The sequence below is a fragment of the Neovison vison genome, chromosome 7 (genome assembly GCF_020171115.1).
Source record: "Neovison vison isolate M4711 chromosome 7, ASM_NN_V1, whole genome shotgun sequence".
NCBI lineage: Eukaryota > Metazoa > Chordata > Mammalia > Carnivora > Mustelidae > Neogale > Neogale vison.
In genome coordinates this window covers 169347389-169366022 of record NC_058097.1, presented here as the reverse complement: position 1 = coordinate 169366022, position 18634 = coordinate 169347389, and the positions used below count along the sequence as shown (strand labels likewise).

The following is an 18634-nucleotide window of genomic DNA, read 5'->3' as shown; positions in this document are numbered from 1 at the left end:
TTAAATTGATTTATTTATTTTCAGAAAAACAGTATTCATTTTTTCCCAATTTATTTATTTTCAGAAAAACATTATTCATTATTTTTTCACCACACTCAGTGCTCCATGCAATCCACGCCCTCTATAATACCCACCACCTGGTACCCCAACCTCCCACCTCCCGCCCCTTCAAACCCCTCAGATTGTTTTTCAGAGTCCATAGTCTCTCATGATTCATCTCCCCTTCCAATTTACCCCAACTCCCTTCTCCTCTCTATTACCCCTTGTCCTCCGTGATATTTGTTATGCTCCATAAATAAGTGAAACCATATGATAATTGACTCTCTCTCTGCTTGACTTATTTCACTCAGCATAATCTCTTCCAGTCCCGTCCATGTTGCTAAAAAAGTTGGGTATTCATCCTTTCTGATGGAGGCATAATACTCCATAGTGTATATGGACCACATCTTCCTTATCCATTCATCCGTTGAAGGGCATCTTGGTTCTTTCCATAGTTTGGCGACCGTGGCCATTGCTGCTATAAACATTGGGGTACAGATGGCCCTTCTTTTCACGACATCTGTATCTTTGGGGTAAATACCTAGGAGTGCAATTGCAGGGTCATAGGGAAGTTCTATTTTTAATTTCTTGAGGAATCTTCACACTGTTCTCCAAAGAGGTTGCACCAACTTGCATTCCCACCAATAGTGGAAGAGGGTTCCCCTTTCTCCACATCCTCTCCAACACATGTTGTTTCCTGTCTTGTTAATTTTGGCCATTCTAACTGGTGTAAGGTGATATCTCAATGTGGATTTAATTTGATTCTCCCTGAGGGCTAGTGATGATGAACATTTTTTCATGTGTCTGATAGCCATTTGTATGTCTTGATTGGAGAAGTGTTTGTTCATATCTTCTGCCCATTTTTTGATATGTTTGCCTGTTTTGTGTGTGTTGAGTTTGAGGAGTTCATTATAGATCCTGGATATCAACCTTTGATTATAGATCCTGGATATCAACCTGTACTGTCATTTGCAAATATCTTTTCCCATTCCGTGGGTTGCCTCTTTGTTTTTTTGACTGTTTCCTTTGCTGTGCAGAAGCTTTTGATTTTGATTAAGTCCCAAAAGTTTATTTTCGCTTTTGTTTCCTTTGCCTTTGGAGACATATCTTGAAAGAAGGGAAATTGACATTCTTCTGTGAAAGTGAGAATATCATCAGGTGAGCAAAATTAGGGAAGCATTTTTCTTCTTTTCAAAAATATTTAACTTGCTATATTTCTATCTTCAGTGATAAAAGAAAGCACTCAGTTTAGAGTATACATGGATGACTAATTTATAAACTTGCATACACAGTTTATTTTGTCTTGAAAACCATGGTCATTACAATAATTTTCTTTAAAATAAATTCTTAAAAATGAGTGCCTTAATAGGATATCAATAGGCAAAATAGTCAGTTTTAGAAAAAGAAAATAAACTTAAATAATGTGATTTATACATAACTGACTTAGTTTTAGAAAACATTTGCCTATGATAGGATACAGTCAATAGCATATCTGACAGCAAGATAGTAAGTAAAAGGCTAGCAAGCCTGAGTGAATGAATAAATGAATGAATGAATGAATAGAACTCAATTTTAACTACTTTTATTCAAGCTCTATCTCAATATACAGTAAACTGAGAGAAAAATGAAAGAGTATGCATCTCCAGGGCTTTGTGAAGTGACTTTCATACCTATATGTGGAAGTAAAAAGTGATACATAAAGGTTAGCCAAACTCTGTGATATAAAAAGATTAAAACATAGAGCAGACAAGACCGCAATTAAATATATGTGGTATTCATGAAGACAGAACATGAAAACCCAATGGAAACTCAAAATCCTCTCATACCTCCTCAGCATACCCAGTTATGCTCAATCTCTCTCTCTCTCTCTCTCTCATTATTATGCCTCAATCATGTATATTGCCAGAAATTGTATTAGTCATGCAAACTAAAAGATGGTAAAGCTTTAACAGAAATTTTAGGTCTAAAATAGAAATAGTCTCACAGTCTGAGACTGATTATGTGCTGCCTGGTGAAACAAGTGAACACTGGGTCACTTTCATTCCCCCAGACTATAACCCCGGTAGTTGAGGCAGCTGAAACCGAAGTAGGGTATAAGTATCTCCACTTGTATGTGTTTTGGCCCCTCACAGAAGAGAGAAAGGAAGTGTTTGATTTTAGAGTACCCATCGCAAGCCTCCTATCTTCAATACATAATAACCAATTTTTCTAAACAACCACTCGGAGATAAGTACAATATTCTCCATTTCTCAGATGAGGATAGCAAGGCTCCCTTTCTAACATTTCCCAAGTTCATTTGCTCATAAGGGAATAAAACTGCCTCTCTCCCTCCTAATTATTTCACTTTTTGGTCTGTCTTTTTCTCTTTCTGTCTCTCTCTCTCTCCCTCTTTGTTCTCCTACCTTACGTACAAACAATGAAGAGATGAAAAACTAAATCCATTGGAAGGAATAAAATGATACTGTCACTCAAGCATTCAATTTCCATTAGGAATTTGTTACTAGAATCCCAATAAATACTAGAATGTGATACCTCTGTTTCTACTGGGCAAAATCAAAAAGGCAGCCTCATCGTACAGCTTTGGTAAACAACAGAGTAGGAAAGATGGCAAGGAGCCTTAGTGTATCAGTCACAACATAGTCATTCTGTAGAAAAAGCACATCCAACTGTGGAACATACTCATGTTTGGAGATAGAAGGCAAAATGAAAGGTATAAACTATACTTAAAGTCAAAGAGAATCATTTTTATCCCCATATTCTTGGCAGCTGCACCTGACTGAACAAAATGTCTTAGTTGCACATAACTGAGACTTCCTTGCAGAATAGGTCTGCTTTCCTTATCTGTTCATTATTAAATGAAAATGCAACAAAAGCTTGGAGAAATAATTTTAAGTACACTAATGATCAAAATAGTCTAATCATTTATTTAATTCTTAATATATTGTTTGGGAAACGGTGCTTTTGTTATAAGCACAGGTCAATAGGATATCATAATTAAATTATCTACATTTATATCTGATTATATGAAACCAAAGCACTCAAATGACCATATAGTCCAATGAGTTTTAGTCCCTCATTTTATTACATATCACAGTGGCCAGGTGCATAACACATGGATATCCAAAAAAGCAACCCTCAAATCAATGACCAGTATTAGGGACTTTTTTAGATTTTTCTCTCAATTCCTATATGCCTAGGGATCATATCTCTGTTCACTTCCTCATTAAGGATCAAACGTTTTCTTGGATATTTCTAACTTAGTCTTGATAAATTCTACAGTTATATTTATTACCATTTTATTCATTCATAAAAGGGTACATATCAATGAAATTTCCAAAATATGCCTGTGGAAAGACTTTTCTTGTAGTCATCTTTTATCAGTTAAAAGAGGTTCAGATAGGCTTCAACAGCAAAAACACTTTCTTTTTTTTTTTTCTTTTTTTTTTTTTTTTAAAGATTTTATTTATTTATTTGAGAGAGAGAGACAGTGAGAGAGAGCATGAGCGAGGAGAAGGTCAGAGAGCGAAGCAGACTCCCCATGGAGCTGGGAGCCCGATGTGGGACTCGATCCCGGGACTCCAGGATCACGCCCTGAGCCGAAGGCAGTCGTCCAACCAACTGAGCCACCCAGGCGTCCCGCAAAAACACTTTCTTAATGTAAATTGTCAATTGCGTTGATATTTATCAATTAAATATTTCTTATAGTTAATAGAAGTGACCATTTTGGGTGCACGATCACCTTTATGTGACTTTTTAAAGTAAAGAATTAGTGGTCTTGAGAGACTCAAGGAAAATTTAATTATTTAGCTATCAACAACTGAAACCTTAACAAATAATTACTTAACAGGTGTTTGATCTTGGCCTTCCAGCCTCTAGAACAGTGAGAAAGACATTTTTGTCAGTTATTTCTCCCTGTTGTTTCTATGGTATTTTGTTATAGACTAAGAAAGCTGGTTCTGAGAAGTTGGGGTGCTGTTGTAACAAATACCTGGCTCTTCCTATTTGAGCTCCTCTGATAGATCAGCTCCTCTAAGAGTCCCTTTTCTGTTTCTGACCACGTAGAGTGCTACTGGTTGTAATGAGTTATGTCCTTCAGGGACTGGAGCCAGGTGAGATGTCCATATGACCTAAGAGCTGGGAGTCTGAGCTGGAAGGCAAATCTGAATATCCTTTAAGAACTTCCCTTGCACAGCCTCCCTCCAAAAGTTGACCAGGGAGGGCAGGGTTTCAGGAAAGCTGATAGCCTACATTACAGTCACCACAATAAACAAGTCACCAAATGATCCCCGACAACTTCAAAGTCAGAGGCAATGTTCTTTCACAATCCATTTAACAAGTTCCGTGCATATCCATTAAGGACCATGTTAAAAACTGGAAAATGTTAGAAGTTTCAGGGATCGTGAAGCTGAATGCACTGTTATTATGTAACTTTTAAAACTTGGGTCCCTTTAGCAGGAACTTTGAAAATCTACTTCAGTGCAAACCTGCAGCAATATATACATGATATCCAGAAAGGAACACATTTTTCCCAGCCTTAGGGACTATGGGCTTGAATTCCCTTGGAAGTGCATTTAAATTAGCTGGACGACTACTCATGATAAAAATTCATTGGTTCACTCTACAGCTAGACCCACTGCAGATCACTAAAGTTAGTATGTGGAATAAAAAGGTACCCAATTTATGCAAAAGGTATAGGTCGGTCTGAAAAGCATCCATGCTGAAGGACTGGAGGGATAATGTATTTCTGATCATTTGCTCCAGTACCTGCGACTTCCAGCTTTAATTATGTTATTACAAAAATTGTCTCCCAGGAGACAACTGAGATTTTTGTTCTGCAATTGCATCTGATACAATTATTTGCAAATTTTGAGAAGTAAATTAGCTTACTTTTCAATTTTTCTACCTGGCTGATTTGGAGTTATAACTAATTGCAATGAAATGCCAAAACAAAACAAAAAACAACTAAACAAAACAAAACTTTTTGCCAAGGCCAGCTCCACTGATAATAAAAAAATTCCCTTATTGTAGCCTAGGAGGGAGTTCTGCACTAATAACTAGCATGAAGTGGATTTCCACTAAGTGTATATGCTGTTCATGTACCCACATTCCTTCATTCAGTCTCCTTTTACCCATCTTCTTGATTGCTGTCTTCAGACGCTGACTTACAAGAGCTACATTGACAGCTTTTGGTACTTTCTGGCTTCCACTTAGATTTAGCCAGAGCATTCCCCAGGAGTTGCCAGAGGAGAGTAAGATCATGGCACTGATTCTACTAGCTACCTTCTTTCAAGTAACTTGTGTTTCTTTTTTTCTTTTTTTTTCTTTTAAGATTTTATTTATTTATTTGACAGACAGAGATCACAAGTAGGCAGAGAAGCAGGCAGAGAGAGAGGAGGAAGCAGGCTCCCTGCTGAGCAGAGAGCCCGATGTTGGGCTCGATCCCAGGACCCTGAGATCACGACCCGAGCCGAAGGCAGCGGCCCAACCACTGAGCCACCCAGGCGCCCCGTAACTTGTGTTTCTTTTTTTTTTTTTAAGATTTTATTTATTTATTTGACAGATCACAAGTAGGCAGAGAGTCAGGAAGAGAGAGAGAGAAGCAGGCTCCCTGCTGAGCAAAGAGCCCGATGCGGGGCTCGATCCCAGGACTCTGAGATCATGACCTGAGCCGAAGGCAGCGGCTTAATCCACTGAGCCACCCAGGCGCCCCGTAACTTGTGTTTCTTAAAAGATCTTTTCTCCAATCATAATAAACAGCCTATTTGACTCTGTCCATGGTTCTGTAACACTTTCTTCCAACAATTTCTTCCAATTCTCCTTTTAGGCCTGAGTCACAGAGATGGGAGATGGCCGTACACTTTGTAATCTTTATGATGCAGGAAATCTGGATTTTTTGTGTGTGTGTGCCACTTAAGTAGCAGTAGGAAGGAGGAAAAGGGAAAAACAGTACTTTCCCCTGACAAGTTTCCAGGTATCAGTGGGAAAGAGAATACAAGATGGCAACACCGGAATAAGGGAGCCCCTTCTCGCTGAAGGATTCATTATAAAAAGGATATAAATGATTATCAAGGGGACTACCATGAAAACATTTGCTCTGGGCAGGAAGTTGTCCATCACCAGATATCACAAATGTTCTGGCTTTCAGACAAGTAGAAATTTCTCCACACAAAAGTTCCTAGTAGGTTCCTGTGATTTTTATGATGCTGAATACTGACCCCCCCAAAAACAAATTTTACTGCTCTAAACTGGGCATTTTATTGCTTCTTTGTTAATTAGCTATCTTTTATAATCATGCATAGTGTTTGTTTCACTTCCATGCCTAATAGTTATACTCATCCCAGTAGATCCATCTTCTCTGGATTCATATCTCATATAATTTAATACTGTAGAGATTTCCAAACTGACATTAAAAAAATAAGTGTTCTCCAAATTGATTGCTGGGTAAAATCCAGGAGTCCAACCAATATTTCATCATTGCAAGGCACAAGAATGACCCAGTTCATCAAAGCAGTGGTTTTAAAACCAGGCACCTGAACTATAAGGGTAGGCACTACAATGAGATGGTTAAGAACATTTAACTCAGGGCCATCAGGCAGATGTGGCTCCAGTCTTAACTTTGTCAGTTACTGGAAGTGCAACTCTTGGCAGGTTACTGATATTCAAGAAGCCCCAGTTTCATCACCCCTATACAAGCAAATCTGTATGTGGGGACAATACCTCCCCCACAGGGTCCTTATACTTGTATGTGAAAAAATGCAAGCAAACTGTGCACAGAACATAGTACTGAGTGAAAGTTTGACAAACCCAAATTATTATCATCTACTGGACATGCCTTAAAGGAGACATAAGACCGAGTGAAATGAGGAATCCCTCCCATCTTACCTCCCAAAGCAGCTCTGCTATTACTTGGTTTCCATTTGGGGCTTTCAGGGAAGATTCTATTTGCAGAGAGATTTTCACTATGAAAAAAATAAATAAATAAAGGAAGAACATCAGGACTTTAAGAAAGTAATAATAATCAACATTCTTAGAGTATTTATCACATTCTAGATGTTATTCTGAGGGCTTCCTATGCATTAATTAATTTAATTTTCACAGCAAACTCTATGAAAGGAATAAGTATCTATACTTTATAGGTGAGCAAAAGGAGACACAAAGAAGATAGGTAATTTGATCAAGTCTACCTAGTTAATGACCTGAAAAGTCGGGATTTGAAACTGGGAATACTAACACCACCAACACCAGAGCCTAGATAATTAGCAGGCTCTACCCTGGCTTAGACTCAGAAGTATGGAAATATGCTTATGTTTTCTGAGTATCAGCCATTCTCTATAAACCCCAAGTGCTTCTTCCTTCCTATGTTTTGAAGAGAACAAGTACATCGTTCACTTCCCTGCATAAAACAGGACATAGACCGGCAATGAAGGACCTGAGAAGTTAGTGATCCAGGAACAAACAATGGTAGCCAAAAATATTTCCAGCAGCCTAAGTACATGTAAAATATTATAAACAGTTCCAATGAAAATTCATAAACTTTACAGTCGGGTAGACTTGGTTCAGATTCAAGTTGTGGCCAGTAGGTGCATATTCTCTACGGGAACTCTCCAGGTGACAAACACTGGTGTAAGAATTTAGAGATTGACTGGAAAAAATAGCAGATGCCTTACAAGCCAAAGCATAAAGAATAAAAATAAAAATGTCTACAGGCATGATTAAAAGCATCCTTAAATCACTGGTTTAGGAGATCCCTCCCTAGTTAGACAAATCCCATTTTCTATTCTAACAAGAGAAAATTTCAAATGGTTGTTTTCCTGGCCTTTCTTGCAATTGAGGCTCGGGGACGTAGCCCATTCTACTCCAATCTCATATGCACACCCTAGATTTTGAATCATGTATTAGCAGTGCAAAACAGACCCAGTAACTACAGAGAGTCTATTCTGCAGAGGGTGCCATCAGCAGAACAGTTCCATCACTGGTAAGCTACACTGCAGATCTAAAGACAGTGCCACAGACCAGCGTTGATGGTGTCTGCGGAGTAAACTGTGGTAACTATGACCAAGTCGGTGCTGCGGTATCTAGACCAGTTCTTCAGTGTCATTTGGGGAATTCTTCTTGGCTACATAGTTTCTAACTTTGGTTTTGTACCATTTTCAGAGATTCTGACAGCTGCCAATAAGCTTTCAATAGATCTTCTGTTTAGTTAGTTTTTACTGTTACTTGTACTTAATAGTCCTAATACAGCAGCTAATACATAAATTCAGATGTTTCAGGAAGCCTTGACAAATGACTAGGTAATATATATCATTTGTTTCCAGGTGAATGTTTTTCTCTGTCCTCTAGAGAGACTGGCCAATGCCTAACTGATATCTACTTGTTGGAAAAGAAACATCATAGATAGGTATTTGATGTTGTATTAGAGAAACAGATTCTACTGATTCTAATAGATAAAGATTGTCTTGAAAGGGAAAGCTATCTTGACAGAAAAAGAAAGTGTGCCCTTCGCTATATTTTGTTGTGAATTTTATAAGGTTCCTGTATAATATGGCGCTGTTATCCTTGAAAGATGGTAACTGGTCCAGTGCCAAACTCATAAAAGTCTCTTGGGGGAAAGTCTTCTTAATTTGACTATATGAAGCACAGTATATGAACATTCCCTAATCATATTTTTACCAGTTTCTGAACAGAATGTTGCTTTGGCTGGTGATTTTAGAATAAGAGCTATTCTGTAGAAAATCACATAGCAGAACTTTTCATTCAGAAACCTACAAATCCACTTCTTAACACAAGATGCCTTCTGTAGTTCAGAGCTTAGGGAAAGGGGAATTGAAAAGATGCTGGGATGTTAGAAAGAAGACTCATTTATCTCTCTGAAGTTGTGCTTTTAAGCCAGGATCACACACTCCTTAGGGGGCAAGAAAGCATCCAATAACTACCAGCCTTGGGCATCTTATCTTTTTCATGGAGATACACTTAATTATCCCACTTGACCCATACTCTTACTTCTGCTGTCCCACCCAGGGACTTCTGATCTTTCATATTTTATGTCTTATTTTCAGCTTCGGGTATACTTGGATATTAGGATTTTCCTTGGCTTTGAATCTCTAAGCTTCTTGGAAATCATTTGCACTCATGCAAACACTTTTTTCCTCATCTGGATGTCCATCCCTCCTGATTCAATTTTATTCTACCACATCTGGGTACAAATTCGGGGAGATGATGACCCAGCCTGCTCCAAAAATCAAAAAGGGTATCAAATACCATGTTCATCAATGAGAAGGCCTGCCCCGAAATCTCCAACTAAAACGAGTTAAAACAACCCTAGCACTTTCTATCATACAAATCAGAAGTCTAGACGTAAGAGGTGCTGGCATTGGAGCAGACATTCAGCATTGCTATCAAAGATCCAGACTTCTTCCAGATTTGTTCTCTGCCATTCCTGTGCTGGCCAATGAATCCCAACATGGCGGGGAGGCTGCTGCCACAGGTTGGGGCACAATAGCATTTGAAGCAGAAAAAAAGAAGCCTGGGTGACTTGGTGGCCAGGGAGATGATGGAGTAGGAGGACCCTAAGCCCGTATCATCCCAAGGATACAACTAGATAACACGTACATCAGTGTAAATTACCCAAAGACTAGCAGAACAAACCCCACAACTAAATTTAGGGAAGAGGCCACATCAAAGAGGGTAAGAAGGGCAGAGACACAGTGGGGAGCTAAACAGACCCTGGGACTGCCCTATGGACCAGGGAGAGACCCAAAGGCATGGAGAAGGGAGAGGAAAAGACCATGACACTGGGGAGCTCACACAAGGAAGAGGAATCTTAGTAACATTTGGCTTTGAAAACTAGTGGGGCTGAATTTCTTGAGTTCTTACAACCAGAGTGACTTAAAGTCTAGAATGTTAAAAATGATCAAGCTTGCATCTGGCAGAGCAGGGGCAGCATAGGAACCTGAGTCCCTGCTCTAAAAGAGACAGCACAACAAATAATCTATGGAGATGCAGCACTCTGAAGTAGGTCTGGGGCATACAGGAAGGAGAGTTATTTTCTAATCTCAGAGCATGTCTCAGAGGGACAGAAATCCCTGGGAGACTCTTCAGGTTAAAAGGAGCTGGCAGGCACCATTTCCCTTCTGCAGTTACTCGGCATAAACACACTGCAACCTATGAAAACCAGCCTGGTGCTGATACTCACTACATAACTTGCTAGCCCTCCCTCACCCCCACCCCACCACCTCCCTGTGGATCCACCCTTTCCACTCACACTTCCCTCAGTCCCAGCTCTGTGAGTTCCCTCCCTCAGAAGACCGACATAAACCTTGCAAACATTGTAACTTCCACCCCACACACTTTTCCAAACCTTGTTCTAGCTGCTGCAGCCGTGGATGCCCTCCCATGAAGGACAGGCATGGAGGTTAAAATTGCATGCCCTGCCCACACACACTTTGTGAATCCAAACAGCTGGCCCTGATCTCAGCAATGGTGGCACATGCCCCCTTCCTGGTGCACAAACCCTGCAGTTCCTGTGTGCCCCACCCCACCCCCCAGCACATTTGGATCTGCCCCCTCCAATATGCCCTTGGCCAGAGCCCATTCAAACCAGGGCCACACACCTGGAAATGTGAAGACAGCCCCCAAAAGGGTCAGCAGCATCCCAAAGTGACTCTTGCCATGAGGAGAAGGAAGGACAACCAACAAATCAGTCAGACGGTGGCTTTAGCAGTGGACTGGAGGACTACAGCTTTTCTGATTCTAGGCCCTGCCCACCAAAAGCTTCTCAGAGGACAACACAGGGAAAGCACCCTAAAGTATGGTGCTTCTACATCTCTGATAAATTCCTAGTCTGCCTCAACTCAAGCCCAAGGCAGCCCCAGTCTAGCCCACTAACACCTCAGAGGCCAAACAACAGGCAAAGAGAGCCACTGCAGATGACTTGACTAAAGGCAAAAGTCAACTATGTTGACTGAAAATTAACAAGGAAACAATGGCTTTGAATAACACTCTGGACTGGATGGACTTAACAAATATGTTCCGAACATTCCATCCTGAAACAGCAGAATACATATTCCTTTTTTTTAAATTTTTTTTATTAACATATAATGTACTATTAGCTCCAAGGTACAAGTCTGAGAATCACCAGGTTTATACACTACACAACACTCACCATAGCACATACCTTACCCAGTGTCCATAACCCAACCAACCTCTCCCTCCCCACTTCCCCCGGTAATCCTCAGTTTGTTTTGTGAGATTAAGAGTCTCTTATGGTTTGTCTCCCTCCCCATCCCATCTTGTTTCATGTTTTCCTTCCTTATCCCTCAAACCCCCCACGTTGCCTCTCAACTTCCTCATATCAGGGAGATCATATGATAATTGTCTTTCTCTGATTGACTTATTTCAGTCAGCATAATACCCTCTAGTTCCATCCATGTCATTGCAAATGACAAGATTTCATTTCTTTTGATGGCTGCATAGTATTCCATCATATATATATATATATATATATATATATATATATATATATATACCCCATCTTCTTTATCCATTGATCTGTTGATGAACATCTAGGTTCTTTCCATAGTTTGGCTATTGTGGACACTGCTGCTATAACATTCAGGTGCACATGCCCCTTCGGATCATTACATTAGAATACATATTCTTTTCAAGTGTACATGGAACTTTCTTCAGAATAGATCACATATTAGGCCACAAAATGAGTTTCAACAAATTAAAAAACACAGAAATTCACCATGCATTTTTTTTCTGACCACAACTCTGTGAAACTAGAAATCAACCACAAGGAAAAAACCTGGCAAGAGGACAAGTAAATTGAGGTTAAATAACATGCTACTAAATAATGAATTGATCAACCAAGAAATTAAAGAAGAAATTAAAAAATACATAGAAACAAATGAAAATGAAAACATAACAGTCCAAAAACTTTGGAATGTGGCAAAGGCAGTTCTAAGAGAGAAGTGTATAGCAATCTAGGCCTAACTCAAGAAGCAAGAAAATTCTCAGATAAACAACCTAACCTTTATTTACTAGAAAGAAAAACAAACGAAATCCAAAACCAGCAGAAGGATAGATATAATGAAGTTTAGTGCAGAAATAGATGATATAGAAACTAAAAACACAACAGCAACAACAAACCAATAGAACAGACCAAAGAAACAAAGAGTTTGTTCTTTGAAAAGATCAACAAAATTGACAAACCTGAAGCCAGAATCATTAAAAAAAAAAAAAAAAAGAAAGAAAGAAAGAAAGAAGGTAAAGAAAAGGGGGAGGGACTCAAAATCAGAAATGAAAGAAACAACAATCAAATATCGTTGAATTACAAATGATTGTAAGGGAATATTGTGAAAAATTATAAACCAAAAAATTGGACAACCTAGAAGAAATGGATACACACACACAAAAATAAACTGAAAATGAAGTAAAGACCTAATTGTGAGATCTGAAACCATGAAAACCCTAGAAGAGAGCACAAGGAGTAATTTCTCTGACATTGGCCATTATAATACCTTTCTAGATAATGCCTCCTGAGGTACGGGAAATAAAAGCAAAAATAACCTATGAGACTCTACCAAAATAAAAAGCTTCTGCATAGTGAAGGATACAACCAACAAAACTGAAATTCAACCTACAGAATGGGAGAAGATATTTGCAAATAACATATCACATAAAGAGTTATTATCCAAAATATATAAAGAACTTATACAACACTCAAAACCCCCAATAATACAATTAAAAACTGGCAGAAGACATGAACAGACACTTCTCCAAAGACATATAGATGGCCGTGGACACAAGAAAAGATGCTCAACGTCACTCATCATCAGGGTAATGCAAATCAAAATTACAATGAGATATCACCTCATACCTGTCAGAAAGGTTAAAATCAAAACACAAGAAAGAACAGGTGTTGGTAAGAATGTGGAGAAAAAGGAACCCTTGTGCACTGTTTGGAATGCAAACTGGTCCAGCTGCTGTGGAAAACAGTATAGAGGTCCCTCAAACAGTGAAAAATAGAACTACCCTAAGATCCAGTAATTGAACTACTGGGTATTTACACATAAATGAAAAATATTAATTTAAAAGGATATATGCCTCCCTGTGTTTACAGCAGCATTATTTACCATAGCCAAATTATGTAAGCAGCCCAAGTGTCCATTGATAGATGAATTGATAAAGAAGAGGTACACAAATACACACAGAATTGAATATTACTCAGCCATAAAAAGGAACAAAAGCTTGCCATTTATAACTAAATGGATTGACATAGAGTATATAATTCTAAGCAAAGTAAGTCAGTCAGAGAAAGACGCATACCATATGATTTCACTCTTTGGTGGAATTTAAGAAAAAAAGAAAATTACCGAGGAAAAACAGGGAACAAACCAAAAAGATAGACTCAATTATGGCAAATAGAGGGTTATCAGAGGGGAGGTGGGAAATGGTTGAAATAGGCAAAGGGGACTGACGGTGCCCTGAACTTGATGAGCAATAAGTAATATATAGAATTATTGAATAATAGTATGAATAATAGTATTGAATAATAGTATGTCATTGCCTGTTGACTATGCTGTAGTTAAAATTAATTTAAAAGAATGTTTTGGCCCTAACAAAAAAAGAAAAACAACAGCATGGACAAAATAGGTTTCTGCTTACATAGCGTTCCTCAGGAAGGCAAATTATTCCCAGGACCTCCCCCGCAGACTCACTGTTTTCTAGACTACATCTCATTGGCCTCCAACTCCCAGACCAAAAAATATCACAATTCTGGGCACCCTACCAGCCAAGCCCACTTGGAATCCTGTTAGCAAGAAAGGAAGAGATGCACTGGGATACACAACCAAACCAGTCTGCCATCCCAGCACTGAGCAGGATTAGAGAAAGGCATGGTGGTGCACGTGCCTTGTTCTTGCCTTTTTCTCAAAAAAATTACCAGAGAAATCAGAAGTTTGGAAACCATCTGAGTCTAATCCAAAGGGGATAGTTAATATTCATACCTTTGCAAATTGCAATATGCAGCCTAAAATTGCAATCTCCTGCTTATACAAAGAGCCCTTTGGTTACTTTCCCATGAGAAATCATCTTCAGCTCCTATAAGCAACATGTCTGCTCTTACTTCCTCTCACCACATCTGGGCTGCAACACAAGGCAGGGGTGACAAAGTGGCCGCAGGGCTGAGACACCCACAGGAAGGAGGAGAACACACCAGCGCTCTCTCTGCAGGATCCTGGAACACAGCATGGCCCCTTCTGGGGCAAGATGAGAGAAATGAGTCACAGACAGATGTAAACTTTGTTCTGTATGAGGTCTGCAACTCTGAGCAACCCATGGTGAGAAATGTGGAAGAAGAAAGAGGGACTCAGCTGAAAACGCATCAGACTGCACCACAAAAAAAAAAAAAAAAAGCCGCTGACATGCTGGGCTATCTGCTAAAATAGAAGGCTTCCGGACAGACCTCTAAAACAGCATTTATCACGGCACCGACACCGACCGTCCTCGGTCAATATCCATGCCCACATAACACGCTTTGCCATTGTCTGTGTGAATGGAATAGGTCCTGCTGAAATCACCCCCACACAATAGAAACTTCCCAGCAAAGCTTTACTTTTCTTGGGATCACCTACTCCAGAAAACAACCTTGAACCTGAGTTGCCAGCCTTTTCTCATCTCAAATAAGTATATTTTATACATCCTGATGGTAAAAAAAAAAAAAAAACAACACAGCTCAACCCTGAGAGGAGCAAAAGCCCTTTGAAGACAGAACACGAGGGCAGTAGTAACACTATAATAATGTATAGGGAAAGCTTTCATTAATGTTTTATTCATCAGATTGCAAAGAATGGATACTAATCATATTGATAATCTGTCTTTTGAATGTTAACCTCTCGTGTGCTAAACACCTTGCTTTTATAGATTCTCTGGTTGTGAAAATCCTTATGAATAGCTAAATGAGATTCAGAGAGATCTTCCCAGGAGTTCCCTGCAACTAATAAGAGATGGGGCTGGTCTTCAAACCCAAATATTTGTCTGATTCCAAAGCTTTTATATATTTGCTATCTCCTAACACACTGTTTCATATGTGCCGGTATCCATAAAACCAATATCCATAAACCAATGATCCTTCAGGACATCAAAAATGCCAAGCATGAGGACAAGGGAAAGAGGACAGAGCCACAAAGAAGGAGTTGAATCTTGTCCTGTGAGGGGCACAGAAAGGCGCAGGGGTAAAAGACTGTTAAAAAGTCCCCACAACATGAGGACTAACTGTTGAAAAATGCTGTTTTAAATAGTGGGGAAAAGGAAATCAGTAAAATGAAAACAACACGTAATATTTTTGCTGCTGAATCTTAACATAGGCAATCTTCATAAAGCAAAGCGTATCATTACATTGAAGTTCTAGATTTTCCTCAGTCTAACTTAAGGACAGAAATATCTCAAGGGTATTTTTGGAGATGTGTCTTCAGATGAGAATAGCATTTGAGTCAGGGGACTCAGTGAAGTAGACTGGCCTCCCAGTAAGGATGGGCATGATGCAATCTGTTGAAGGTCTGGATGGCATAAAAGGTGGAGGAAGGAAGAATTCATTTCTTTTTGCTTCCTGCCGTCCTGCTTGAGTTCGGGACATCTCATTTTATCTTCTCTGGAACTCAGACTGGGATTTAAGCCATCGGACCCTAGTTCCTAGACCTTCAGACTGGGACTGAATTGGAGCACCCACTCTCCCAGCTTTACAGTTTATAAACCACAGATCTAGGAAATTCTCTGCTTCCATCATCATGGGAGCCAATTCTTCATAATAAACCTTCCTTTATCTTCTCCCCCTTTCTTCTCTCTCTCTTCCCATATTTATACATGAAAAGCACAGGTTGCAAATTATGTCCTAGTCAATGATCATATATATCACTGACACACACACACACACATCACATCACATCACATCACACATCACACATCAATTGTCAGACACCACTTACTAGAACTCGTGAATAATGACTAGGAAAAAAAAAATGAACTTTTTGGTTCCTGTAACCTATGAATGGGACTCAGGGATGCTAGGGTTGGAGGCAGCAAGACTTGCTGGCCAGAAAAACATAGATGGGTTGAAGTAGAGTTTCTTAAAAGAAAAATGGATCCTGTTTTTATCTGAAGAAAGGAAGAAAGGCCTGCTGAACAAGCCAGAAAAATCATATCTAGTTCCAATTCAATAGATGAAATGGATAGATGGCTAAATAAATAGGTAGATGAGCAAAAATGGAAAAAAAAATAGTAGATATGGGACAGAATACTAACAGCTAGTCTATTTGGACACCGATTCTGTTGGTGACTTTTTTCTTTCTTGGAAGCTCTCTGTGGGGGGTGGACACTCTCTCAATCCCCTTTCCACTCTTCTTCAATCTGGAGGGTCTGGAAAGCAATCATCTAGATTCCCCAGTATTCCCGCAGCGAGCATTCTGGATGCAAATTATGTGCCGTGAGCACTTGGGAGAGATTTGGAAGGCAAAATAAAGAAACCACCATTTCCCTACCCCTCTTGGCTGTTGTTGCTGGTGACGTAGAAAATGGAGACTTTCCTGCAGCTGCACTCCTTTGCCGGTCCCACAATTGTGGGTATGAAAACACCAAGAGACGTCCCATTCTCACTTGCTAATATCTGGGTCACAGCTTCCGAGGCTGTTTCTCCAGCGTGAGAGCCGGCTGTCCCAGCATGTAGTTGTGGCTGCTGCAGAGACAGGATCTTGCCTTACAGATCAGCTCTGTATTACTCTGGAAACCATTCCAGGAAGTCTAGCCCAGAAACTGATCTTTCAGCCCTTTCAACCATTGTGTAGGTCCCTAATATCTTGTATTAAATGCCTTCCTGCTTAAAATACTTAATTTCTGTTTCCTGCACGCTACCCTGCTGATTCACCTACATTTCACTGTACTCTGACTTTAAGTATACACCTGTCTTGTATAACAAAAGTATTTCTTTCCAATCTCATTCCATGAGATTCCAAGACAAACCTCTCATTTAAATTAAGTTGGTCTCTTTACCGGAGACCATACCAGAAATGTCCTTTGCTCATTCTTCTACGTATGCATTTGCATGGTCTGTGTCTTCCTTCGATCTGTTCCAGCTGAAAGAAACCATGACATGTCCTGCAGCAGCAAAGAGTTCTAACATTCCTGCCACTTCCCCCGATGCCCAGCAAAGCAACCACAGTCTATGCAGGGAAACTGTGGCGTTCAATCAGACAGGACAGCAACAGAGTGAGGTGTGGTAGGTAATCCCCTGAGCCCATAAAAAGCTGAGGTGGAAAGAGACTTTTCAGAAGTCCTGGGCTTCTCCTTGAGCGGATAAAAACAAGAGCAAGGATGATTCAGAAGTATGTGCTTGTGTATTCTGATCTGTACGTATGATTTCATTATTCTTCTTCTCCCAACAGAACTCTGAATTTTGACAGTGCACACTGGAAATGAAAATCATCGATGCCTATTTGGCTATGATTCATTTCCTCCTCTTTCTTCTGACAGAAGATGGTATTATTTTGTGTGCTTCTTAAGTTTATTTTTTTAAAGGTAAATGAGTGTAGGGAAAATGTGGTCCACCAGGAAGTATATCAAATGCGTAAAAAGGGAGCTTCTGACCCCTCAACTTTTTTAGCCATCCCAGGCGATCCTTCCGCCCATGGATAACCACTGCTACCAGTCTGGGTAAAACCTTCGTGACCTTTTTTGGTGCAATTACATACATTAGTATTTTTTTTTTATGTGAAAACACTGTACATACAGCTTGCCATTTTATATTTTCTCTTTGTAATATACCATGGACATATTTCCATGTCAGTATTAATTATACGACCTTGTTCTTTTAAAAGGCTGCATGTAAAAGTTAGATTAAAAATATAATTTGAAATAGACAACTTCAGTTATCAGAGGAAGTAATACACCTGAAACAAGTTCTAGTTATATTTCATTTGAAGTGTATCCCAAGAAAAGATTGAAAATAAGTGTTTAAGCTGAAATTGATGGTACAGACCATGCTAGGAAATCCCTTAGTCTTTAAAGTCCTAAATACAATGAAACTTAATCCCAAAAACTCTTAAGGAGAACTCTAATCCCCAACTCAGTCAACTGGATGGTCTCAGAATGCCATCAGCAGGGGGTAAGACAAATCATCTTTATAACAAATCAGACCTCCATAGAATCTCAAAGCTCAAAGGCCACCAGACAGGTTGGCCTTGGAATTCCCTTTTCTGCTCCCCACCAAAGGACTACTAGCTTATGTTGCAGGCGGTTCCTTACCTATGGCAGAAATTGGTTCTATTTTCAGATACTCTATTTTTCAAATTTTGTATTTAGATCCTCCTGTAAGCTCTTGATTTTAGATGAACTTTGGAGTCCCTCCTTCATGGAATAGGCTTGTAGGTATCTGAAAGATAGTAATCGCCTGCATTACATCTTGCCAGTGGAAACTGTTCTGAACCCATCAAGCCAGTCACACTTTCCAAAAACTTCTGATTTTTATCATTGGTCATTCATTCTATCTATCTACTAGTGTTGCTTGAGAGCTTCCCACGTGTCAAGTATGACACTCTTACTC

At 39.5% G+C, this 18634-nt stretch overlaps 1 long non-coding RNA gene across 1 annotated transcript; it reads right to left on the bottom strand.

The window, feature by feature from the left end:
* Positions 1 to 1106: 1106 nt before the first annotated feature.
* On the bottom strand, positions 1107 to 18419 carry LOC122914296. The gene is made up of 3 exons (XR_006385775.1): positions 18337 to 18419; positions 6922 to 6998; positions 1107 to 1173 (listed from the first exon to the last, which is right to left on the bottom strand). It is a non-coding gene; the product is annotated as an uncharacterized LOC122914296 (long non-coding RNA).
* Positions 18420 to 18634: the final 215 nt, after the last annotated feature.